Source organism: Haliaeetus albicilla, chromosome Z (genome assembly GCF_947461875.1).
Source record: "Haliaeetus albicilla chromosome Z, bHalAlb1.1, whole genome shotgun sequence".
Taxonomy (NCBI): Eukaryota; Metazoa; Chordata; class Aves; order Accipitriformes; family Accipitridae; genus Haliaeetus; species Haliaeetus albicilla.
Window position 1 is genome coordinate 69,766,983 of NC_091516.1, and position 26,003 is coordinate 69,792,985.

Consider the following 26,003-nt stretch of genomic DNA (forward strand, 5'->3'; position numbering starts at 1 on the left):
ATCACACTTCCTGTGACTTAACCTCAGAGATGTCATTAGAGGGAGCATTTGAGATTAATGACCATAAAGCTGCATTTCACTCCCCGCTTAACCCTCCTCCTCGCTGCAGCAAACGGCAGCTCTGTCTGGAAGCGCTCAACACGTTTCCCCTCGCGCACGTGCCTCGCTTCCTACCTCTTCTGCAAAATGCCACCGAAAAAAAATCAGCCCTGGGTGATGTTTGGGATGCCGAAGGTGGCAAGCCAGCCAGGCGGTGATGAGTTTGAGACAAGGCATCAGGTGGGGGGAGGTGGTGAAGCCTGGCATCGGGAAGGCAGCCGTACAGCAGGCAAGACGAGAAGACGCGTTGGGATGCGTTGGGACGCGTTGACCTCCGCCAACGCCCCGCCTGACATCCCCGTCTACGGGAGTCAGACGCACGAGAGTGAGCGTGGGAGGTGGGTCTGCCACCAGCAGGAGGGAGAACCCAGAAGTCTGGGATGAACGTGAAGGGAAATATTAAGTTCACAATAAGGAAAAAAAAACCAAAAAACAACCCCAAGCCAAACCCCAACCAACCAGACAAACCCTTAAGAGGAGGGGATGCTCACTGTGGGTTTGCACGTGTGGCCGGTGGGATCCTATTGCTGAGCTGTGGCTGGACAAGGCTTGCCAGGACCCAGAAACCAGCAGGGTGAGGGACAGATAAGGGTTTCTTCTGAAGGAACTGCAGATTGTGTGCTGCCTTGCATCCACAGGAAAAGCATAACCGGACAGAAAGCAGCCCCCAAATCAGGGTCTTTCTGCTAATCTAGTTTTAATCATCTAATTGCAAAGCAGAAGAGTTTTTAACCATTTCATTTAACCATTGCAATAAGTAAATAAACTCAATTTGGGAGACCATATTTATTCCAAAATAGGGAGTGATTCAGTATTACCCTTTAAAAAAAACAACAAAAAACCCCATCAAGCTCCAAAGCCATATCTTCAAGCTGACACAGTCATCTCAATGTTGAAGAAACAATTTACGATTTCCCTACCAGCCAGAGAGAAAAAAACCCCCGAACACCCAAAGACAGGAAACAATGAAGCTTAATGACCTTGGTGCATTTCCAAATGTAATTTTCATTTCAAAATACAGTCCTGATCTTACAACTGATCTTTCCATGTGGAGTCTTCCAGCAGAACCAGTGCTGCTAAGTCAGACTGTGGAGCTCCCAGAAAAGGCAAACAAGATCCCTTGTGTCATGGTAGAGATCTTTTGCCAAGCATTTAGTGGGTTCTGAAGAAACTTTAGTTTAGTCTCTCCCAGCTAGAAAGATGGTAAACCTCGGGAGCTGGAGATGGAAACGCAAGAACCTGCCAGGAAAGTATATTTGGAAGTGGAAGAGAGATGAAACATTTAAATGAGTTTCAGAACTTGGTGATTCAAATTATTTTCCTTTCCTTACACTGAGAATCTCAAGGTTTTTTTTTTTTTCATAAAATTAGAACAAAATGAAAAGAAGTTGTCAGGGTAATTTCTCTCTGAAGAATCACTGAACTGGAATTATGTCATCTTGCATTAAAATTATCAGTTATTGCCACAGTTGGCCCACAAATATTATATTAAAAAAGCAGGAAGAAAATCACTTAGCTACATTTGGGGAATTCTTTTGTTTGTGCCCCGTGCATATCTTTTAATACTTATTGCTCCAATTTGGCTTGGTTTGTCTAAACCACCGTAGGTTGTTTTTTCAAAACAAGTTTAAAACAAACTGTTGATATATTAGGGAAAAAACTGCATGGGGAAAAACAAGATTGAGGTGGGAGCTGAAGTTAGTCTAAATGAGAGCAATATCAGCATGCACAAATGCACAGACAAGCACAGTTTGACAGTCACTGCTCATAAAAGATCCTGCAACGAGTTAATATGAAAACTCAGTCTCCTGTAGAGGGAAGTTAGAGGGGAGCTCATATATAAGCACTTGAGGAAAACTTGCACTGTGGCTGGAACACATATAGCACAATCCCCGTTAGTCTGGGGATAAATGAAATGTTATAACTGCAATATATTGCTGTATTAAATTAAGAAAACATTTTTTTTTCCAGTCTGTTGTGAAAAGAGAAAAATCTATGACTGACTAAAAAGCAAAGAACTTGCAGTCAACAACATCCCCATCTGTTTTGACATGTTTTTCAGCTCCAGCACCAGAATGACACGAATGCTTTGCATTGGTATCTCTGTAGCTGTGACTGTTACTTTCCGCAGGAACCCCACAGAGTTTTACAGTGCAAATATTCCAAATTTTTCATGTGTTTCAGTATTGCTTTTCCAGGTTTGCATTCACGCATGCCGAAAGCCTATGGGACTGCCTCCAAGCAAGGAAGGAGTGCGAACCAAGGGGACAGGACATTGTAAATACAGGATTTGCTCCCGTGCTGATCCCTCCCTCGCGAAGTTGGGGAAACCAGCAGCCGGGCAGCTCTGGGAGCTTTGCCCCGTGTTGAGGTCTGTGCCTCTGTATGTCTGCAACGGGATGATGGGGAGGAACGGTCCGGGAGGGAAGATTTACCTCTTCGCCCCACAGAGAGCTCACACACCAAGGCAAAAATACAGCTGTATCACATTTCCATGGGACTTGCTTCTGTGCCAAGAAGCCTTCAGCGAAGCAGGACCATGACAGCAGCTGCAGCTGGGAGAGGAGCAGTGAAGCCTGCTCACCAGGGTCGTGTCTTCTGCAGCTGCAGAAACCTGGACAGAGCCCTCGCGGGGAGGACACCCTGCCCCACACGGCACGCAGAGCAGATGCTCCTGCTTTTTGGCAAGAAGAGAAGTGGGGAACGCAAACCCAACAGCCCCCGTGGTGGAAGTGCATCCCATCCACTACCGTGATTAGGCAATAGGTGGAAGCATCAGGATTTGTCCCATAAGCTCAAGTGCAGGTGTGCTGGTGGGAAATGTTTTTGCCAGTGGTCTGAATGAAGAACCGCCTCACCTGTGGTTATTTCCGTATTTTCTGCCCAGGAGATACTAAGGATGAACCTCGAAGTGCCACTGAACTTGCAAAGTGCTGACTGGGCTGGACTTCTAATGTGCGTGCAAGTATTTAAATTAAATTTCACAATGGAAGAGGTTCAGTAAAAAAATAATCCAACAAAACTAATAAAATAAATCTCTGACAGGCATACTTAGCAAGTCAACTAGATGCAACAGCTTTGGTACGGCCTGACATGTGCTAAAACCAAATGCTTCCTTAGGACACCCATTACTTAATGTGGATTTCTGAAATATGAAAAGCAGATACTTTTTAATTGGGTTTAGTATCCCAAATGGGTCATGGAGATATTCTTATCTGACTTTTGTGTATAACGCAATTAGGTCCTCTGTAGTGGGGGTTCTCAACAGTTCCCTTTATAAGGGCTTGTTTTCAGTTGCTTATAAATTTTGCCAAGCTAAGTATTTGGGATGAAAATTCCCATGCTCTGTCTCTGCCTCAGGCTGATTATTATTATTTTTTTATGTTTCAACTAAAAGGATTTAGTCACTTCAGGAAATAAGATTGAGGAAAAACATGTTTTGCCCCTGTTGGGGATAAAAAAAAAAAACAAGAAAAGAAAAGAAAAGAAAGCCTTACAAGAATTCTGCTGAGCAGCTCCTGTGTCTCTATTCTTCACAGCAATAGTTTGAAATTTGGAAGGTAGGGTCCCTGTTGTCCTTTTGCAGTTCCCATGAAAAACCACCCAGCTTTTTGCCTAGTCACAAGTGTTTGGAAAGTCTCATTTGCATATGCTCAGCTCAGAGTCCCCAGAATTTGGCAGCTGAACTGGCCAAAGACTCCTCTGAAGATGCTATTTGCAATGGGCAAGCTCCAACCCAGGGCTGACGGGGCTGAGCCAGACTTTTTTGCAGCTGCTGCTCCCAGATGCTGCAGGCGATTGTGGCATCAGGCACAGGAACTAAGTGCAGGCAGCACTCTGTCCTGGGCTCCAAATGCAGGCAAAACGAGGGGAGAAGGGAAAAAAAGCAGCCTAATGGAAATACAGAGGAGAACTAGTCCTGGGGGACAGAGGGAAGAGTGTATGGAGAGAGGAGATGATTGACCATGCAAAAAGATCACAGAGAAGAGGCACAGGAACACCAAGGAGGTGGTTTGTAGGCGAAGGAAAGACCTGGAAAAGCAGGAAACTTGTCGCAAAGAGAGGTTGGGATGCAGGGATGAGGGACAGCAGATAGGCTGGACACAGCAGGGACAGGAGGGCAGACGTGGAGGGGAGGAGAGGCAGAAGGCTCAGGGACCACAGAGGGATGCGACTTCCCAAACTAGGTGAGAGCAGCCTTCTGGAAAACTCATCGTTCCAAGCAAAGACAAAACTGACCGTCTGGGTCAGTGCTTCATTCTCCCTCAGCTGTGCTTCACTAGAAGGTGACAATCTACTACTCTAGTACTCTCAGCTCCTTTACCTCACTTCACCAGCCCACATGTCTGAGCCCAAACTCTGGATCTGAAACTTCCACCTCTGCAACTGACCTGTAGCAGTAGAGCATTACATGATAAAATTTCCCTTCTTTGTCCTACTGCGGTTAAAGAAAACAAATTACACACAGAAAACTACATTAAGAGAATATTTGAAGCACACACGCTGAAGGGACAAGTTAAGGACACTCAGTTTAGTAAATGCCAGAATGGCTCAGGGGCAAAACTGGGGGAGGAACGGTGATCATTGGTTGCTGCTCTGGTATAGCTTTTGTCTATATTGCATAGAGTTTTGTGTTGCCCTTAAAGATCATTTGTGCATTTTTCTACCAGGCTCCTCCGTTGACTCACAGCTATTGGCTTGGAGTAGAGAGAGCTCGTCCAAAGAGACTGGGCTTTTGCAGCAGAACGTGAAATAATTTAAGTTATAATGCAGTACAATGAGTAAATGAAGGAGAATGTAATACAGCTTGGATATGGGAAACTCATGTAGTACAATGCTATGAAAGGTATATTGGCCATTACACGGGTAGTGAATAAAATTAAGTGTTGGGATAAAAAAACCCCAGGTATTTAAAGCGAAAACTAATGGCTATTTTAAAGAACATCAATAGGGAATTAATCTTATTAAGGGAAAAAAACTTTACGGAGTTCCCAAGCTCCAAGGAGCATTTTTTGCAGCATCTGCAGGCAGGAGTCTCACCGCAAGCAATGATCTTTTACCAGTGAATCACTTGCAGTTGCGCTGGCTTTCTGATCTTTGACAGTGGAAAGGCACCGCTCGTGTGGTTTCTTACATCCAAAGTTTCCAGGTCACCTAACTTCCCAGTAGCCAAAGAAGAGCAAAGCTACCTCTGATGGTCAGTCATATTTACTAATCTACAAGTAATTTTTATCTTAATCTACCTGATAGTGACTGTTACTTCAACCTGAGAGCATAGTTATTGTGTGTTGTGATTGCTGTAAAGAATGAGAGATAATACAGAAATAATAGTTTGTTACGGAAAATAGATAAATGAGGTACACAACAAGGCAACCAAAAGCTTTGTATTTCTATTATTTCATTTCTTCATGAGATGATGACTGGCAGTAATTTGAAGAGATCATGAATCCCTTAATTATACAGTGTGCACCAACTGTAGACATTTAAGAGAGGCAACCTTTGTTTCATAGTAGTCTGTTAGTCTAGTCTCCTACCTGTTCAAAATAAACCTCATGTCAAGCCAAAATAACTGGTTTACTGCAACTTTTTCCTAAGGTGGTCCACCAAAAATTCCTGGAGCCTTAGCATCTAAACTAGTAGAGGAGCTGAGTAACACCTGTGATGGGCTGAACATGGCAATCCCAATGGACATCGCAGGTCGGCTCAGTCTGGGGACGCACAAGCCACAGTTCTGCAAATCTAGTGGCGCGAGAAAGGAGCTGCAGAGCTGCTCTTGCTGCAGGGGACAAGTTGCCCTTGAGGGACACAACATATGTAGAAGCACAAAAAATACAAAATGTTTGTACTTTGTCATCGTTTGGTCTAGTGTGAGCTTCAACTGGTCTGTCACTCTGCGGAGTAGTGGGTAACGTTATTGAATTAAAACTTGGAACAATTCATACGTTGTTGGAGCTAAGAATGGCTGGTCACTAAAAGCAATATTATTCTGTAATCTCATCACATGCATCTGTAGACTCATCCCTGAAGTTTGCTGCCATGGCTTTGTTAACAGTTACTTATGTTTCAAGGTTTGGTTAACAGTGAAAAAAGGAAATGAACAAATTAAAAAAGCAGTGTGAAGAATCATACAAGACATCAGAAACATAGCAATGTGAGTTTTAATGATAATTCTATAGGAAAGAACACTGCATCTAAATATTTACTTCGTATGATGTATAATGCCATGACATATAATGAGTTACTTACTTATTTTGGAATGACAACTATGCACTTTCATTTCCTTGCTTTAGCTGTTAGCACATACATTTCTGTGCTAACGTGATAGTATTCTTTGAATGAGATAAAAAGGAAGGGTGACATAGCCACAGGCCACTCCACAGCAAACAGAATCAATTACCCCCAAACAACAATTTAATTGATCAATTTCAAATAGAGAAAATCTGCTGAGTCCAGTCAAGTCATAAAAGGCTCAGTTTCAAAAGCAGGTACCTAATACTCACACAAAATATGTAACAAGCCAGGCAAATTACAAAAGCATTAATCTGCCCAAAGAGGCAATCACCTGTGCAAACATTCACGTTCAGTAGCATATTTACGACAATTATACTGCTCATGCATCACGTTACCATTCTGATAACACAACACATGTTGCACGCTCTTATCCATGTTTTATGGCCAGTATCTTTTAAATATTATTGACTACTGTTTGTTGGTCTGTTTACTAGTGCCATATCACAACATAGCTCCTGGACTTTTGGCAATGACAGATGTCGCTGTATATACTCACAGGAGTATTTTTTGCTCACCACCACAGGATGCCATACCTTTTCTCTGTGCAGTACAAAAACTGCTAATGCCAAGATACCAATTCTTAGTGGCTCTGAACTGGCATAATGTTATAGCACCTTGATTTATTCCAGCAAAGACTCTTAACCCATGCATCTCACAGAATCACAGAATGGTTTGGGTTGGAAGGGACCGTCACAGACCATCTAGTTCCAACCCCCCTGCCACGGGCAGAGACACCTTCCATTAGACCAGGTTGCTCCAAGCCCCATCCAACCTGGCCTTGAACACTGCCAGGGATGGGGCATCTACAACTTCTCTGGGCAACCTGTTCCAGTGCCTCACCACCCTCACAGTGAAGAACTTCTTCCTTACATCAAATCTAAATCTCTTTCAGTTTAAAGCCATTACCCCTTGTCCTACCCCTAGATGCCCTTGTAAAAAGTCCCTCCCCATCTTTCCTGTAGGTCCCCTTTAGGTACTGGAAGGCCGCTACAAGGTTTCCCCGGAGCCTTCTCTTCTCCAGGCTGAACAACCCCAACTCTCTCAGCCTTTCCCCACAGGAGAGCTGTTCCATCCCTCTGCTCATTTTCGTGTCCCTCCTCTGGAGCCGCTCCAGCAGGTCCCTGTCTCTCCTGTGCTGAGGACCCCAGAGCTGGATGCAGAACTGCAGGTGGGTCTCACCAGAGCAGAGCAGAGGGGCAGAATCCCCTCCCTCGACCTGCTGGCCATGCTGCTTTGGATGCAGCCCAGGATACGGTTGGCTTTCTGGGCTGCAAACACACAAGGGTACATCTATCTGTACCCTTTTAATTTCCTGAGACACTAGGGAAGGAAAATGCTCTCTCTCCTACCATGGGCATATATGCATATGCCCTATCAGACAGGGCCCTGGTGTGCATCAGCCTCTCAAGTATTTGGTAAAAATTCTCCAATTACTGGTCAGATTTTCAGGACAAGAACTCTTCTCTTCCCTTTGTCTTGAATGCAAACTGGGCACTAGCACAAACATTTATCTCCTAAATAGCTATATCCCATATATTTAACTCTCTAAAGCTAGAAACCGAGCAGCTAACCCATTATAGAAAGCCAAATGTGCACAAGACACAAATTAGTTTGTTGAGCGAGTCACCAGTTTTGGGTTTTGCATGTTGTTCCCCTTCAAAATATCTTCCCCCAAATTTGAAGTAATGTCATGAAGCGTAGCAGACTACTTGGCAGGCTTCTCAGCTAACAGGCAGGTAACAGTGAGGTTTCTTTAAAGGGCTCGTGATATGTATGCTGATATAAGACTAATGTTTAGTTAATGTAGGTAAACTGTGTGAATAGGAGTGTGAAAAGTCTGAAGCCAGAATAAAAACAGTACGAAAAGATCTGGGTTTTTCACTCTTTAAAACTAAAAACTTCATAATTGTTTCATTTAATAAAATTGCCAACTCTGCAATCCATATAGCTCCCCCCTAGCCTCTTCAAAGAAAATAAAGATAAATCATTACACAAGTGGCAACATAAATCTGTTCTTCTCTGGCACTTTTGCTAAGAGGAAAGTTTGAGCTGTGAATTTGTAACAAGCTTTAACTATGAAATGATGAAAAGCTGGCACCTTCACAAAGCTCCAGCAACAGAGAAATACTCCACATCAGGCAGCAGTGCTTAAAACCACTGCTTTTTGCCTTCCTTTACAATGTGGCATGGTTCACAACTCTACAGTCACGGGGATCAAATGTCCTATGGATCCCTTGGGGTTTATCTCCTTCACCTGGAAGCCTGAAATTATTCCGCATGGTACTGGATGATGTAGATATTCCCCTTCAGTCCCATCTGTTTTCATTTATGACATTAAAAATAAAACCAGCAAAATTCTTGAAACAGTTATTCCATGTCCCAGATCCTCTTAGGAGGAACAGGCCAAAGTCAAGCTTGCTGAGCCATACCCCAACCAGAATCCCCACGGTTTTATAGATTTAAGTAGCTTAACATTATTTCAGTGTGCCACACTGTCACAAAGGGGCATTATAAGTGTTAAGGTTGTCAGTCTGCTGAGCTATCAAAGATTCATGTAGAAATGTATCAACATCCTTCATATAAAGCTAATCAAATTTGAAATTACTGACATGTCACCTTGAGAAGGAATTTGATTTATTATTTGCAAAGTAATCCAGAAAACTGTGAGATGCACAGCTATAAGAATTACTGTTACACTGACTTTGTGACATTACATTAGTTTTGTTGTTGCTTTTGTGCCTTCACTAAATAATAATTAACAACAAAACTTTCATTGTGCCATTAAGTTGTGTGAATGTGAAATGTGGCTGCTTAGAAGTAATAGCTCAGATCTAAAACTGCACAAGAGTTGCTTGCTATTAATTAATGATATGTAACGGAAAGCACAAAATCGCATGCAGCCGTTTTTCCTCTTTGCAATGTTCCCATACTTAATGGGGAAAGTTGCCAAAAGTCATTTTAGCTCTATGACCTCCCTTGCTTGTTTCTCCCCACTGGGTAGCAGGGACTGCTCCAGTGGGATCAGATTTTAAATGTCATGCAAATAGCATGCAAATTTTTAAATGTCATGCAGTTTAAGTGCATACATAATTTGTAGCATATTTACTTATTTGTGCTCATAAATCACAATGCCTGCGAACACAAACCAGGCATGCAACTGCGTATACATTTCTCATGCACAATCGTACGCTAAGCCCATCTGAAAACCTGCCTGCTTTTAACTTTACATCAGACACATGACTTGCCTTTGTCTTTAAAATAAAGACAATGTAGGATCCCACTCAAAAAAGTCACACACCTAGCTAATTGCGCTGCAATATTCATTCAACATGTACCGTAATTTAACACACAGCACTCATGTATGCCATAGACTAGGTTCTCTGAAGTAAAGATTTGTTTTTAGCACTGATATTTGCTCCTTGTTGTTATGTATTGTTCTGTACATATATGAATGCATGTTTATGGCACAACGTAAATAAGAATTTTGCATTTGAGATCAGCTATCCTGGTAAGTAAATGACTATGCGTATAAACAAATCTGTTCACTACCTTCAAATATTTTTATTTGTCATATAATTATATCTCATATATATCCTCACAGATGTATAAAATATTCTTAGGAAAATTGCCACAGAATGTTGTTGCTTATATTAAGTAAATGGTATATTTGTGTACTATGCTCCATACTTACATACACGAAGCATATTTGTATACATATAGAACTGCCAAATATTTCACTTCTGTTACTATACAAACAGGTTGATATTACTGAAAAAACCACATCCCTCTACTAACTCTCCTAAGTGTTTTTGTGACTGGGTTACCAACATACCTTTCAGAAAATGTGTTTTTATACTGATAAGGCTACATCACACTAGAACTAAGGATACTATACAGCTAGGTACGCTTGCAGCTAAGAACATAGCTTTTATCAATCCAATTAAATCAAGACTTATTCAAGCTGTAGCCTTCACTGCTGTCATTAGCTGCTATCTCACAGTGCCAAACGCTCCACCTGAATTCCTACCTGGATGTAACCTGCCACTTCCCCATGGCAGCTCATTTTGGGTATTACCAACTAAATTTTTGGACCAAGTTACCAAACCTTTCCTTTCCCAGATGCTGAATGCAAGCTAGGATGCACGGTGTTCCTTCTTGTGTTTCACCACCAAACCCCGTGGCAGAGACCATAGGTACCAGGATGGACTGATGAAATGAACTGGAGAAGTGTGCAGATGGTAAAACAAAACTGTGAAGAACTAGCTTTTTACCATATTCCAAATTTTCTTCTTATCCCCAGTGTGGGCCTTGGTAATCCACAAAAAGAGACAAAAAAAGTGCACTTATGGGTGGCTTTGAAGACACTTGCTTCAAACTGCATTGATAAGATCAAGAGGAAACTTAGATTCTGAAACCGTGGGAATTTTCAAAACGCCATTTAAATAACTACAAGAGTAACAAAGAATGTGAGGTGAATTTCAAAATATTAGCGTTAACAACTTTCTTTTTTTAGACAGGTTCTCTCTGGCAAATAAAGCTGTTAAGTGATTTCCATAGCATCAATATTATACACAAAAATGTGGTATCATTAATAACAATGAAAAAGAAAAGAATTCTCACGGGAGATATAAAACCTGTGTGCAACAAGTTATACCCTCACACTCCTAATCCAGTCTGAGCCATTTAATTTCATGTTTTTTAAATATATTAAAAGGCTTTTTTTTTTTTTCCCCCCCACAAAAGCCTTTTAAGAAGCATTCATAACACTGTTACACAAGTAGAAAGCAATATGTTAGCACAGACGACTTTGTCTACTGGTTATTGAAGGGAAGGATAGCCCCCAATGTCTAAGCTGAAGCTGACCCAATAGATCAGACCCTGGGGGTCCTGAATTTACATTTCATAAGCTTAATATCCTGCCTGATTTATGATTTGCTTTCTTAAACAAAGGAGGTTGTACTTAACAACTTTACTTTTGTGTGGTAACTGTTGATCTGAAAATGGCACATAAAATGCATTTACATCAGCACTGCTAATAGGCCCATAATGATTCTTTATTATGTTTCAGTGAAAGGCAACTGAGTGACAGGTAACTGATTTTGTAGATCAAATAACTTTCTGCCACCCCCACACAGCTCCCAGCTGCTGCACACTTTATATGCCAATACAAATACAGTTGTAAAGTAGACAAATATATTACAACTACGTTATTAAATGAGACACAACACAGGGTGTTGGAAGAATCTGAGAGCTGTTCAATGCCGTGACTGGGAATTGCAAACACGTGAAATCAAACTCTAAAGGGGTTTCAGTGCAAAACTAGTGCAACCCTCCCTCTGCCACTTTTTTATATAAGATCTTAGAAGTGATTTTGCTCAGATAATACCTACTTTTTTTTTCTGCAGAGGGCTGGAGAAGCCTGGAGCATGCTCTCACTCTAGGTGTAACACGTATTTAAAGCAAAGCATTTCAGTATAAAGACAGATGCGCAAAACTCCTGATACCGAAGGCTGATGTTAACGACACCATGCAGCTGCGATGCACGCTTGGCTGAGGCGCTGCAAAAGCCTCCCGTGTGCTGAATTTTATTTTTATGTGCTATACCGTGAGTAAATAACGATAAGACATCAGAGCCTGTCCAATAATCTTTGACAACAACCCTAACCCTGTCATCGCAGCCACGGGAGAAACTGGCACGTACTCAGCCCTGACCCACCGAGCCTTTTATCTGTGTGTGTACTCTCCACGGACTGAGCAAATAAAGGGCAACCGGTAATTTGCACATGAATCAACCTTCTCGGCAGAGCAGGCACCAGAGACGTCCCTTTTCTTTGCTGTGGAGAGGAAAAGCATCCAGGTCTGAGCTTGTCTCCCCAGAAATCGCGCGAGCCAAAGAGCGATGCGTCGGGAAACGGCAGGTCGGCAGAGGGATGCTCTTCTGGACGCCCGATAAAAAATGGCATCCACAAAGGAGCTGATGAATATTGAGCACGAAACAGGACTGACAGCAGCAGTGAGCCTTTGTCCTATTCAAAACAGGTAATGTCATACAAACCAAAGCGGAGATACAATCCCGATAGAAGATTATACAAGATACCTGAGCGGGTATCTGTAAGCAATTCAGCCTACATTTTAATAAGGTGCGAATCTCGCCGTGCCTCAGGTCTCATTTCCACTTGCCTGCAGCTGCCTTTTGAAAAGGTACGCGGATCGTCTTGGGCTTACGAGAGGCTGGCCATGGGCGTGCATTAGCCAGTACTGATAAAATAATCCACAAACTTTATTCGTGATGAAAATTAGCCTAAAATTTCACAATGCGAAAGTCAGCTGTAAAGATAATGCAGCGCTTGCTTACAGCCTGTATCTCATTACGAAGAGAAACTTTTATCGGCCCATAGGCACCGTTCATACTCTCTTCCCCACGGCGAAGCAGGGTACAGCACTGCTCTGTTGAGCAGCCAAGAGGTCAGAGGCATTTCTGTGGTTTAAGCCGTTGCAAGCATCATACTGCTATAAAACAAAGGCAGATGTTTTATTGCTAGGTTTAGCATTTTTTAAATGTCTGTTTTTGAAAACATAAGTTTTCATGCATTGCAACATCTACTCGGCTGCTGCTGAGAGTTTCCTCTGCAGTCTTAAAATGGGAAGGGCGAAGCAGACTGGCATCAGTGAAAAATCTGAATTAAATGTCAGAAGCTGGGTCACCCAGCATTGCACGTTTCTTTCTTAGCATCAGTAGATAAGGCCCCTCCATTGCTACTCTCCTTGAGGAAGCCTGAACAAGGCTTTTTGGAGGCAGTGGCTCCAAATGATGAAGTGGCTTGCAGCTGATGAAGTATTTCAGAGAGTCATATTTTCCTTTCCCGGCTCTTTTTCCACCCCACCACTGATCCTGCTTCCCTAAGCCCCATCCATCACTCTCTTGTCCCCCCTTCTGCCACTTGTGCTAACATTTGCTCAGAAGGGCCAGGACAGATTAGAAAGGTGGGGGTGAAATGGCGATCACTGTCTCTCCTCCAGGCAGCTCTTAATAACTGTAGGCGCTAAACAAACACATAATAAAGCACAACCATCTAAAACTAAAAAAAAAAAAAGAAAATGGAAAAAGAAACAAGACTAGTGTGACCGATGTCAAGAAGTCTTTGCCTTCTCTAAACTGAAATATAAAATAAAACCTGATGTTTTCCTTCTTTATACCCCAGGTAAATTTCCTACTCTTTAAAATTAGACCCTTTTATTGGGGTTATATCCAGCCCATCTTTTGTTTAGCCTCCCCCAAAACATATTAATTAGTGAGAATGCTTACACTACACGTCTTTCCTTCCTAAAATACAGGAGAACTAAGATATGGTTAAAGAAACTCATTTTGCCTTTCCAAAAGAATTCTGTGAGAGTAACAGCCATGTACCTGAGACAAAACAGACCTGCTGAGTCTGATTTAGTATTTACATTGTGATACACAGCTTTAAAATAATGATATAGGTTGGATATGCATTCATTTAAATTTAATAGCAATACAGCTAATATCAGATCTGAGTTTATTCGTGTGGTGCATTTTCTGTGAGTAGGGTTTGACTACATGCCAATGATTTTTGAACTATGTAGTGAAGCCAATTAGCTCTAAGAAATAAACTGATACTTCTCTCTAGTGTCATACTAACTGCTACAGTATGAATTATGCTGCTGATAAAGATGTTGCTATGAGCCAAAAACATAACTACAAAGACTTAATCAACTTGCAACATTTACATAATCATAATAAGAAATTCAGCTTTGAAAGACTTGCATTTATGTTGCTAAATGTATGTCTTTAACGGACATTGAAAACAAAGGTAAAAATCCAATATAAAACACAGGGTTTTTTTCACTGACATGAAGTCTCACGCTCTCTCTGTATTTTCTGGGACTGACGCTTGGCTCATGTTGTCTGCTGCTGTTCTGTAAATCTTGTGTAACATCCCTAAAACCATTCTCACCTGGTTCATTAAAGCCAGCACTGCCGCCCAGGCTCACTGACTTGACCATGGTCACTACATTGCCCTTTCCTCTGGTCCTGCCAGTGAACCCCTGCCCTGCAGATGCTCCTCCTGAATGTTACCACATAGACTGTTTTTCATATTGTACAGCTTTGACCATGCAACAGTCTTCGCAACCTTTGCCAGCTCCACTTTCTTGATCATGTCTAACGTAAAGAAGTTGTTTTCACTTTCAGAGCCCACAGGCTTCATCTATGCTGACAAATTAAACATAACCAGGAACATTGTTGGGCACCTGTCCTGGTTTCAGCTGGGATAGAGTTAATTTTCTTCCTAGTAGCTGGTATAGTGTTATGTTTTGGGTTCAGTATGAGAAGAATGTTGATAACACACTGATGGTTTCAGTTGTTGCTAAGTAGTGTTTGTGGTAAGTCAAGGATTTTTCAGTTTCTGATGCCCAGCCAGCGAGAAGGCTGGAGGGGCACAAGAAGTTGGGAGGGGACACAGCCAGGGCACCTGACCCAAACTGGCCAAAGAGGTATTCCAGACCATGTGATATCATGCCCAGTATATAAACTGGGGGAAGTTGGCTGCGGGGGATCACTGCCTGGGGACTAACTGGGCATCAGTCAGTGAGTGGTGAGCAATTGCATTGTGCATCACTTGTATAGTCCAATCTTTTTATTATTATTATTATTGTCATTTTAATATTATTAATATCTTTATTAGTTTCTTCCCTTCTGCTCTACTAAACTGTTCTTATCTCAACCCATGAGTTTTACTTTTTTTTTCTTTTTTCCTCCCAATTCTCTCCTCCTTCCCACTGGGTGGGGGGGGAGTGAGTGAGCTGCTGCGTGGTGCTTAGCTGCTGGCTGGGGTTAAACCATGACAACACTGTACCCAGCTGGCACCTAACGGCCCATGCCTGTCCTCCCTCAACTAAACTCTCCCCAACCCCAAAACAGGGTGATGGCATCCAGCTGCCTTTGGGGAACAGCCCCAGAGAAATCCTCGCTCCAGAACCGTGCCTGGAGAGCATCCCTTGGCATGGGATCACCAGCAACTGCATGAGGAGCACGAAAGCACAGGCAGCTGCATCCCAACGCTCAGGACTATTAGCAGGCACTTTAATTTACTAACACAGACATACATGACCATCCTACCTGCTGCCTAGCTGACCCATCTCATTTCAAACTCACTCCTGCCTCCGGTCAGCTCATTACACACTCCTCTAAGGACTCATGCAATCTTTTTCATAAACTTCTGCAGACCTACTTGATTAACTTCAAGTTCTTCAGTAAAGCTCTCCTTTGCTGAAATGCCTGTGAAGAATCAGAGTAATTAGGCTGCTGGTCCTTTTGACAACTGCTATCACACCATAATACAGGGTTTTGACTGTATCTGCCTATTACTTCTTTTTTATGTTTATAGATTTCAAAATGGTGCCTACCATAAAATGCCTGTAACTCTGACTGCCAAGCTCTCTTGAAGCAGAACTTGCACCAGCTGGCTTTAGTTCAGGTGAGTCACCTGTGTAGTTTTAACATGTCCAGGAAGATCTCTCCATGGAGAAGCCGATCCTGGGCTGCGAGAGCAGGGCTGGCTGCCATGTCAAGCACAAGTAGCGTGGAAGGGAGCTGACAAAGTGAGGTCACATCTAAGCACACTGCCCCGTCTCAAGCTGGAAAAAACAACCTTGCAGGACACACATTGAAACAGTTTTCAGGGAAGTACCTCTACTGCCAACTGTGTTAAGAGGACCACAGCAAGGGTAGGGCAGACCCAGTGCATGTACCACTGCCAAGGTGGACCAGGGGTCATGAAGCTCAGTGGTTTCCCTTAACAGGGCCAGCTGAGAACTGCTGGAAAAGTGTGGTCGCCAGGTTTCCACCATCAACACATTGCTGTTGATGGTGGAAACCTGTTTTGGTGGCTTACCCCATTCGCCAGTCCCATCAAGAAATTGCTTTTGCAGGTGCCTGCAGAAACTCTGAACTAGTCCCCAGCAAAGACGGACAACAGAAACAGAAAGGAGGTTGATATTTTGTGTTCCCAACCAGGAAAGATTAAATACGGACTGTCCCTCCTGGCATGCGTGTCCATAGAGATCAAAGCCAGTGCAAGGTGTCCATTGCCCCTCTCCCAGCACACATCCCTATCCATGGGTTTATCTTTCCATCCTTTGAAGGTATGTTCTTGCTTTGCCTTCACTTGCCTTGACGAGTTGAAGGGAAGCTTGTACCTTGCCTTTGTTCCTTCTCCAGAAAAGCAGACCCTGCCTCAGAGAGCCCAGGTCCCCAGTGGGAAGAGAGAGGTCCCTCACATTTGTGCTGAACAAATCAGACACCTCTTCTGCAAACTTGATTTGCCTGATGCTTGTCTGGGACTTTTGAGCACAGCGATGTCTTAGCTTGTTTTCCAAGGTCTCTCATTAGCTTTATTAAGTTTCTTTTGTAGCTAGAAGATGACCAACCTTTCTCACAGAGTCTAGTTGTAGCAAAGCAAATATCTCTTGCCCCTGCTGAGGTGTTAAGACACAAATATTCATTCCCATGCAGGATACGCTAAAGTCATATTCTGAGTACAAGCAACTTAGTCTTATCTTCTCTTTATGTCTAATTAAAAGCCAGCAGTGGACGGAATTAACTCTGTTTGCAAGGGAACGAGACCATGAACTTCAAGACGCCAGGGCAATGACATGGCACCTGAATTAACATCATTAAAAAACAGAGCAGGTGAATGCTGCCTGTGAAACTCAGCAACTTCTCTGATCAGACAGTCCCCAAATAAAAATACCTTTAGATGTAAAAGTAAGAATATAAACACACATAACCTGACTTTGGAACAGCCAGAGGACCTTGCCCCTGCCCAGAGCTCTCCAGCCAGGGATGTGCAGCACATTCCGCAGGGAGAACTCAACTCATGGATCAACCCCATTAGCAACTGCTCGTTGGACAAACCCTAAACAGACGACAAATGTTATTCTGAGCTGCCTTCTGAGGCTGAATAAACCTGGCCATATCAGTGAGAAATCCACTTGTGGTAGAAGACCGCCTAAACCGTTTAAATTTTAATGTCATCTCTCCTACTCTTAGCTGGCTGTGGTCTGATACAGCAGCTGCTGGAAGAATTCACGCTCAGTTAGACAATTTGCAAACCAGAAGTAAAAAAGGACAGGACCAGGAACAAACAATAAAGCAGAATGTAATTCATAATTTGGGTGGGCTAATTTGAACATTTAATATCCCAGGTAATGCTGTGTCCCCTGGAAGGAATAACTTGAGGCAGGACCTGGGTCAATAAACTGTTTGCAGGAGACCTTTAGCACAACTGTACTGATAAATTTGCTGATAAAGACTTCTGTTGTTTCTTTGATTTAATTCCGTCGATAATTTTATTTCTGCATTCACCTTTTCTACCTTGCCTTTCCAGCTGAGCCGAGCCTGAGGGTAATTATATATCTATATAATTATAAAAAAAATAAATACACCCCCCCCCCCAATATTATATATATAGATATTATTTTTTCCCCCAAAGCTGACACGAAGGACCACCATGATTTGGATGGTGGAAGGTGCCCCTGTACCATTGCAGTTATCATGATCTGCTCAGGGTCACTTTTGCAGCATGCACAGATGCTCCCTCCCTCTACTGAACCAAAGTACCGAGCCCCTTCCTCACCTGGGGCTCCGACATGGCAGTGCTACTTCAATTTATGAGATGTAGAGGAGCTGAAAACATACAAGGGCACAAACCACGGTTGGTGGCTGTATTGGGGAAAAAAAGCTGCAGAAATGGTGTGTGCAAATACCAGGTTGGAGAAGAGATGTATTTTTGCACGTCAGGAATAACACGGTCATCATGTAGAAATACTTGTAGATGTGCCAAGCCGGATATGTTTCTCTTTTTAATACGGATTACCAATCTATTTAAAGAACATGTCTCAGGCTAGGTATTTAAATGAATGATTTGGAACTTTATTGGGATTCATGGAATTTGATTAAGTGCATTTTCCTGTCACTCAGGTAAGTATTTTTATTAATCTGTGACCTGCCACCAAGAATAAACACGAAATAGGGATTTGCTCAACTTTTACCAATTAAAAGTGCTCAAATGTTTCTCTCTCATGTGCATCTTCTCTCCCCCCTGCAGACATGGCAGACAAATTATGCAAAACAAAAACATTTAACTGTTAATAACATACAGTAGGAGAACATGATTTAAACCTCTAAGTTAAATATTGTTTTAAGGAAGACAAAGTTATTTTTAGGACAAAAGCAGCTAGAGGTTTAGTTAAAATTAGTTTAAAGTGCAAAATATTTGCATTTAATTTGATTTAGACGTTAGCTGAAAACATCTCATTAAAAAAAAATAAAAAATCTCTGTTTGTAAGACTCACTGTAAAAACGGTTCCTGTACCAGCATGCACTCCAGGCTTCAAATAAAATTTCACACAGACATTGTACTTTCTTCATTATTCCCTGCAACTTTTTTTTAAATACAGAGTACATTTTATTAAAACGAAATTTATATTTTAGGAGAGGAGAGATTTGAAATAACAGCATTTAAGGGGCTGCTTAGACAGTATTACTCATTTGACACTGAAGGTTTTGTTTTGGTACACAGAATATAAAACCATTTCCTCAAGATATTTTGTGTTCAGCATAAAATATTAAAAATGTCTCATTTCCAAGAGATCTGGTGGGAGTTCATGACAGATGTGTTATATCTTTTTTTTGAAATTTTTTGCAGCATTATTGCGTCTAATTAGCCCTGATGATTTACCCATGACAGTATGAACTTCTTGAGAGGAAAGAAAAAGTGGAGCATAATCTTTGGAGCAAAGAACAAACACGTTTTTGGGGAGATGGGAGGGAGCAAAAGCACTGACTCGAGGTGGTTTATAACAAATGCCCACAAGTAGCCCTGGGAGTTTTCACTTATTTATGCACCGCCATATGATCCATCTTTTTGCCTTCAGCGCTACAAACCAGCCTTGGTGCAACGTGCTCTCCAGGCGTTGGCTTAGCAATTGTGTCGCTGCTTCTTATCTGTGTCTGACGACTCGTTACGGAGGACCGACAGCTACGGGTGAGCTAAAGGGGATGCGAAAAGCCTGCCATGGACGAGGGGAGGCACCGCTGAGCATCCCCCTCACGTTCCCCCCCTCTCTGGGCCACCAGCTCCTGATTACGGTAGACTCCAGGAACCGAAACGTGAACCACCCCTAAAAATGTCTATTTTTTGCCGGCAGGGCTTCTCCCCTCTTCGGGCCCGGTGTAAAAATACCTTGTCAGAAGTTTCTCAGAAGACACGGGGGTTATCAAAGGAGACTCGCCGGCGGGACCCGCCGAGGAGACCACGGCGGCCAGGTAGCCCCTGGAGAAGGTGAGCGGAGAAACGCTGGCCCCAGCAGGGGAATGCAAAAATCATTTGCATTGAAGATGGGGAAAATGCACAAAGTTAAGGTTTTAAAAGTTTCAATTAAAACATCGCTGGTGTTTTTTTCACCTGACTGTAGCCCCATATGGCAAGGTCAGCCCTTTCAGTGAACAAACAGCTCAGTCGCCTCCAGTGTAGCTGTTATCTGCCTCAACAAGGGGAGACATTTGGCACAGCCTAAAGCTGGGGCATGAACCCTGGCTAAGCTTAAGACATTTATCTGACAGCATCAGCTGACACTCCACAAACACATTTGCTCTCCATGACCCCAGAGCATTCGTGATTAATCAAAAATGTATCTTGGATCTTGAGAACAAGCTACAAGCCGGCACACAAAAAAAGAATATGCTCTCGATCTCGCTTATCGACTCCAGAGGTATATTGAATTTAGAAATAGCAAATAGAATAAAATGATCAATATGTTCTCACTTGTCCATGGAAGAGCAAACTTTATCCCTCCAGCAACAAACATTGATCATGTAAATGTTTTGGAGCTGCTTTCAAGTAAAGAAAGCAAAGGCATTGCGATTTTTGGGCAGGGGTATTAGATGGAAAAGTTGCCAGCATACGTGCACTAGCACTTGGCTGGAAAGTATGCAAACAGCATTTAAAGCCGTGGAGTGCAGCAATGCACCTGAACCACCTCCACCGCTGCGGCCGTTTCCACCAGTACATATTGCTAACATCCAGTTTGGGAAACACTGTGCCAAGTGATCTTAATAAAACATTATAGAGGGGACTTTAAAACTTAATGAAGGCACATAATCTGCTTCAGAGAAAACTCCCTGCCTTAATTTAAATGAGACACAGTTATAACATATCCCCTATGCACTGTTTACAATTTATAATTTATGTCTCAGTTCAAATACACTACTTTCTGCAGTCATCTGCTAAGTGATATGATTAGCATTTGAATATTGTAATATTCTGTTTCTCAATACTCAGAGTAATATGATGCAGTGCATTTGTATTTTAATACTTCTTTTTATTCACTAATAAGCATACCAAGCTCTAATTAGTTGCGAAGAAAGAAATCATGCGCCCCACCCAGTCTAATTTGGAAATTTGTTATATCTCTGTAAAAACTCTCCACCATTTCACTTATTAAATCCCCCTCTTTTCTGGTTACCTACTGCTCAGGCTACAAGTTGTTTGTGCTCATACAGCACCATCACTCTACTATAGCAAAACTACTGTATGTGCTCCGGTCCCTGTTGGCATGGCAAACAAACTTTCATTGCATGTGCTCTCTATAAAATGGTGGTACTAATTAGAAGATATAAACTCATGCTGAGACATGATATGAATTGGCTTTATGCATCTACTAAGCTCACAGCAGTATTAGATTTATACTGTTGATGCCCTCAACTAATATTCAACTAGAAACTTACACTTTTTTAAATCTGCAGAAAAACGAGACAAAAGTGATGGTGCCTCGTTAATGCAATTCGCAGAACCTCAGTAATCCACACTCCACTAATCTCCACATTCATAAGCAGTGCACAGAAAAAAAGTCTCTTTTTTCAGCAAAGACTTGAGAAGCAGAATGGTGTAGTGAAAACTCATTTTCAAACGCCATTGTAGTGACCATACATCACTTTTCCATGGGCAGAACTCAAAGGGGACAGCAGCAGATGAGCAAGCATCACCCCGGTTTACGGAGGAGGACCCTGAGGTGCAGAGCCGATCTCCCCGCACTAAGCCTGGAAGAGGTTATTAGCACATGACGATCAACTATGCAACCTGGACTGCTACTGTTAAAAACATCACGCTATGTTTACTTAAAAAAAAAAAAAAAAAGAGGGATTTGCTCATCCGCAAGAACTAGGAAGTTACTAAGGTACCCCAACTTCAGCCTGATCTAAGACATTGCATATATGTAGGCTCAGGACAACCTCGCTCAAACTCATGTTGCAACATGAGCTGTGGGCACTAGACATCACAGCTGTGTGTTTTGACATCCATAGTGAAAATGAGCAGAAAATCTGACTGTTCCATATCAAGAAGTATTTTTACTAGTGCTAATGCGCCTTAAATACCTTGTTCCACAGATGAGTGGCCTGGCACCTGCTGCATGAGAAATAGCCAATTACTGTTCAGTGTCTCTAATTTTCTGATTCAATTAGCATGCTTCAGAGCTTTCCAGTTTAATTGCAAACTACTTCACAGTTAGCTCTCTGATTAATCATTGCCCATCTGCAAGCCATCGCAAAACTTGGTGGAACAAATCTGTGTACTTTGGAATGCTGGGAGCTTAGCAAATCAAACTTGTTTTGGTATATAAAGCTTTAATTTTGTTTGCCCTTTTCAGCTGCACTTGTAAGAAGCTCTGTACTGATTAAGCAGGAAGTCCAGACAATAATATGCTACATTATGCATATAATTACTGTAAATACAGGCGAGACTGTAGAAACATCACTTAAGGTTAGGTGCTAACATGTATGGAGTAGGGGGTCAAGAAAACACATTTGGAATCAATTTCTCCCCCATTATGACAGTAAGGAGGAATTAGGCAGGGAAAAAGAGGTATGAGATGGTGATGCAGTTCCAGCACCCCTGCCTCTAGAGGTATTTCTGCACCACTGTGCTGCTGTACAATCGCTGCATACTATTCCCGATTTCCTTTTTGAAGGGAGCTGTTAACTTCCTCAAACTTAAAAAGTCCAAAAAGTTGTACTGTATTGATTAAATACCATACCTTTACTTTTCTGTACATTTTTGGCTTAAAGCAGAACACTGACTCTTGGGTAGGATCATAAGACTGCCCAGCTGTCATGGAGCTGCTACTTTTTCTGTATTTTACTATACTAACAACAGTAATATCCACTGAACTGACGCAGCTTCTTTGTTTTACAACTATCTTACTCAGGTGCAGAGAAACTACCTGTCTGGAAGACTTGATTACAAATGTAACAGCATATCGCATAGTAGGAAATTAGCAATTACATTCAGAATTAAGCATTTTGCACATATGAAAGTATAAACATAATTGAAGCTTGCAGATTTGAAAATATTGCTTAAATTCCCTGCAAGATTTCAGCATGCATTAAATTCAGTGTATATGACTGAGGTATCAGTCCTGCAGGATGCTACACGTCCTTGATTTGTGTTAAATTCAGTAAAGATGCAACGGTGTCCAGTGTCCTGTGGCATCATGCTTCAAGTGCTTTCCTGAACTGTGGACATGCTGAACATTTTGTTTCCAAATCCCACTACTTAGGAACATGCCAACATCCACCATAATTTTAATACTTGCAGGTTAATAAGAGAAATACTATTATTACAAATAAAAAGCTGAATCAGCTCACTAACTTCTCTAGTCATCAAATAAGATTCAAACACTGCAAAACTGTGATAACAATGCTCGGATGAAACCTAGTGGCATCGCCAGAAAGGAGTACCTCCTGCATCCTGACAGAAACAAAACGTATTATTGACCCAAGAAAGAATAATTATCTAAAGTTATATTATTGATCGTCAAGATGCTGTCACCACGTCAAAGCTGGAATTTGGCCGCCTTCTTCAGGGTCTTCAGATCCCGGTAAGAGTTCCAGTTAAAATCCATTTTGGTCATCACCGGTGGTAGTTTTTAGGAGATCCCTGCAAGCCTGCGGAGCGGTGCTTTGCTCGGCCAGGCTCCGTCTCTGCCACCAGCACATACCAGTGCCTTTCCCCAGTCCCTCTCTGCCCGCAGTGCTGGGGATGCCACGGCTGCTAACGCTGCCCTGCCACCCACCTGGCCCAATGCAGAACCGTACAAAAAAGGGTCAGAAACTCCTGGAGCAGGCATTGCCACCAAAAAGGCGTGTTTGCAAACTTAGCCGAATGCAGGTGACTACCTATGCCACTGGAGACACAAAATAGGTCTCTGCAGAGCTTTACAACGCTTTTACGATTTTCCCATCACCATTTTTCTATACCAGGTGACGTATATATGTCACCTTGCAGAAACAACCTATGCAGCTTCTCCGTGATGAACAATATAGACATTGCAAATATGAGGCAAAAAGTGTTTGATGCTGTGACATGCCAGCTCCTGTTCACTATTTGTGTGCATGTAGACATACACGCAGTATACTTGAGTAGAGGAATTTTTTTCTGCACTATATACAATCAGATTGCAGATTTAAGATACTTATTTCAAACCATGCTGACAAACGTGCTTCTACTCTGTGAAAAAAGAACAGAGCTTTCTGTGTCTGTTAAAAAGAAAAAAAAAAGTTTTAGGAGTTCTACATGTTTTTTTTATTTTGTGTTTCTGAAGTCACTGTTATCTCTGTAAGCAAACCACAAGGTTATCAGAGTAACCTCCTCTATTATGACCATTTCTGCATATGATCACAGAATTCAGAAAACAAAGGCAAAAAAAAAGTGATGTTTTCAACATTTCCAAGAGAATATCTCCTAAATCTGTACGGCATTGCTTAAAGTTTTAGCCCCACTATGCCCACTGAAGTCATGGCAAGTTATGCAGCTAAAGCCCTGATAATTTACTCCATTTAGGGGTTATATCCTCAGCTCAGCGTGTGGGAACCTGTGCTTAGGGCTCTGTGGCCAGGCTACCCTGCCACTCCGGGATGCAGGACTGTGTTATTCCCATCACTTCCCCTGACAGTTTACTTGTGTTTAAACCCAGTTCACAACTGCCTTCCCAGGATGAGCTGGTTTCCCACTCTGGCCTCTTTATTCTGAATAAGAAGAAGCCAAAGCAATGTTAAAGTACTTAATGTATCTGATGGAGCTGTAGAAAAATCCCCTGGCACAGAAACTTGAGCAACATCATCTCCTGGGCCATCTTGTGTGGAGGCTGAGCAAAGGGTGTAAAATACAGGGTTCTGGTGAAGCCAAGGGACGTGGCTGTAAATCGGGTCCCCTGAGGCTGTCTGAGTTACAGCCCATCCTGGGAAGCTTTGCTGGGGTGTGAAACCCCAACCTGCAGACCCCCAGCTCTGATGCTCAGCCCTTGCCTCTGTTATGAACATTTCCCAGCAAAACAGATGACCCTCCCCGCATAGCTATTTGGACTGCTTGCTCTGAAACACAGCGCAATCATCTTAAAAAATATTTACTGTGCTTTCGAACCACAGCATTAACACCCCCCCCCAGCTATTGTAAAAAAACATCACTTTCACTTAACAGAGGGAGATTACGAAAATAACTGTAGCTGTTTCACTACTGTAGGGATGATGAACTTGCATCGGGTGCCAGAGTCAGCACACAATAGTGTTTTCATTGGCGAACATCTCTGCAACCTGGCAGGGCTGCCTCCGTCCCACCGGTGTCACCACCCGGGGGGGACCAGGGGGAGTGGATAGCAAAACAGTGGATGCATGGGAAAAAAACATCTTGGCATTGTTTATGGGAAAAAGGTCTTCGTCTCTGTGTTTGTAGGGTCCTGCTACAAGCCGCATCATGTCAAGTCACCGCTGGTTTCCATACCCACCCATGAACCTACTACAAGACCTTCACTGTACTTACTGATCTTTTCCTTCCTACTTCATTCATGAAGGTGACTTGCAATGACCAAGAATGTTTTATTCTCCTTTGTTCTGGCTCTTTTAAACTTTTGCTACGGTGCCATGTAAGGTTGTTTTGTTTTTTTTTAAATACAACTCCTAGAGTTTATATAAATTGGTTCTTTTAATACAGATTTTGGAAAAAAATATGCAGCATTGTTGGATTTCTTGGTTGGTTTAGTTTGCTCTCTTCAGGAAATGCTCTAAAGCTCAAACTTTCACATTTTTCTGTTTTGAATTGAAAAGGGTTAGAAAATCTGCAAAAACAAGGGGGGGGGGACACAGTCACACTACTATTTTTACTTCCTTTTAAAATATTTTTCTTCTCCTCACTAAGAAAAGATGAAATTTAAAGTACCAAGAGTGGAGGAGGTCTCATGTTCCTTTTTCATTACCCTGCCTGCACATATTTAGTCCATGCTTCTGATGGGGAAGAAAGTTAAAATATTAATTTTTATGAATTACTTTAAAAAATTTCAAGCTATGAGGAAGAGTGGTTTTCACAAATGAAGATTTTATCTTCCCTTACATCTTTGTTTTTAGGAAGCATTCCTCATCGTTCTACTGTGTCTTTTAAAAAGAACAGAATAGAGACACACATCAGCACTTCTGGGGTGCAGAACTGGAAAACAAGGAAAGTTTTATTCTGAAACGTTGTTTTGGTATCGACTTAAAAACC

The 26,003-nt window shown here is 42.2% G+C and overlaps 1 protein-coding gene across 10 annotated transcripts in view; it reads right to left on the bottom strand.

Moving 5' to 3' along the window:
• ARB2A (ARB2 cotranscriptional regulator A) overlaps window positions 1-26,003 on the bottom strand; it is a 272,845-nt gene that overhangs the window by 15,436 nt on the left and 231,406 nt on the right. The gene's annotated exons all lie outside the window — the stretch shown is intronic.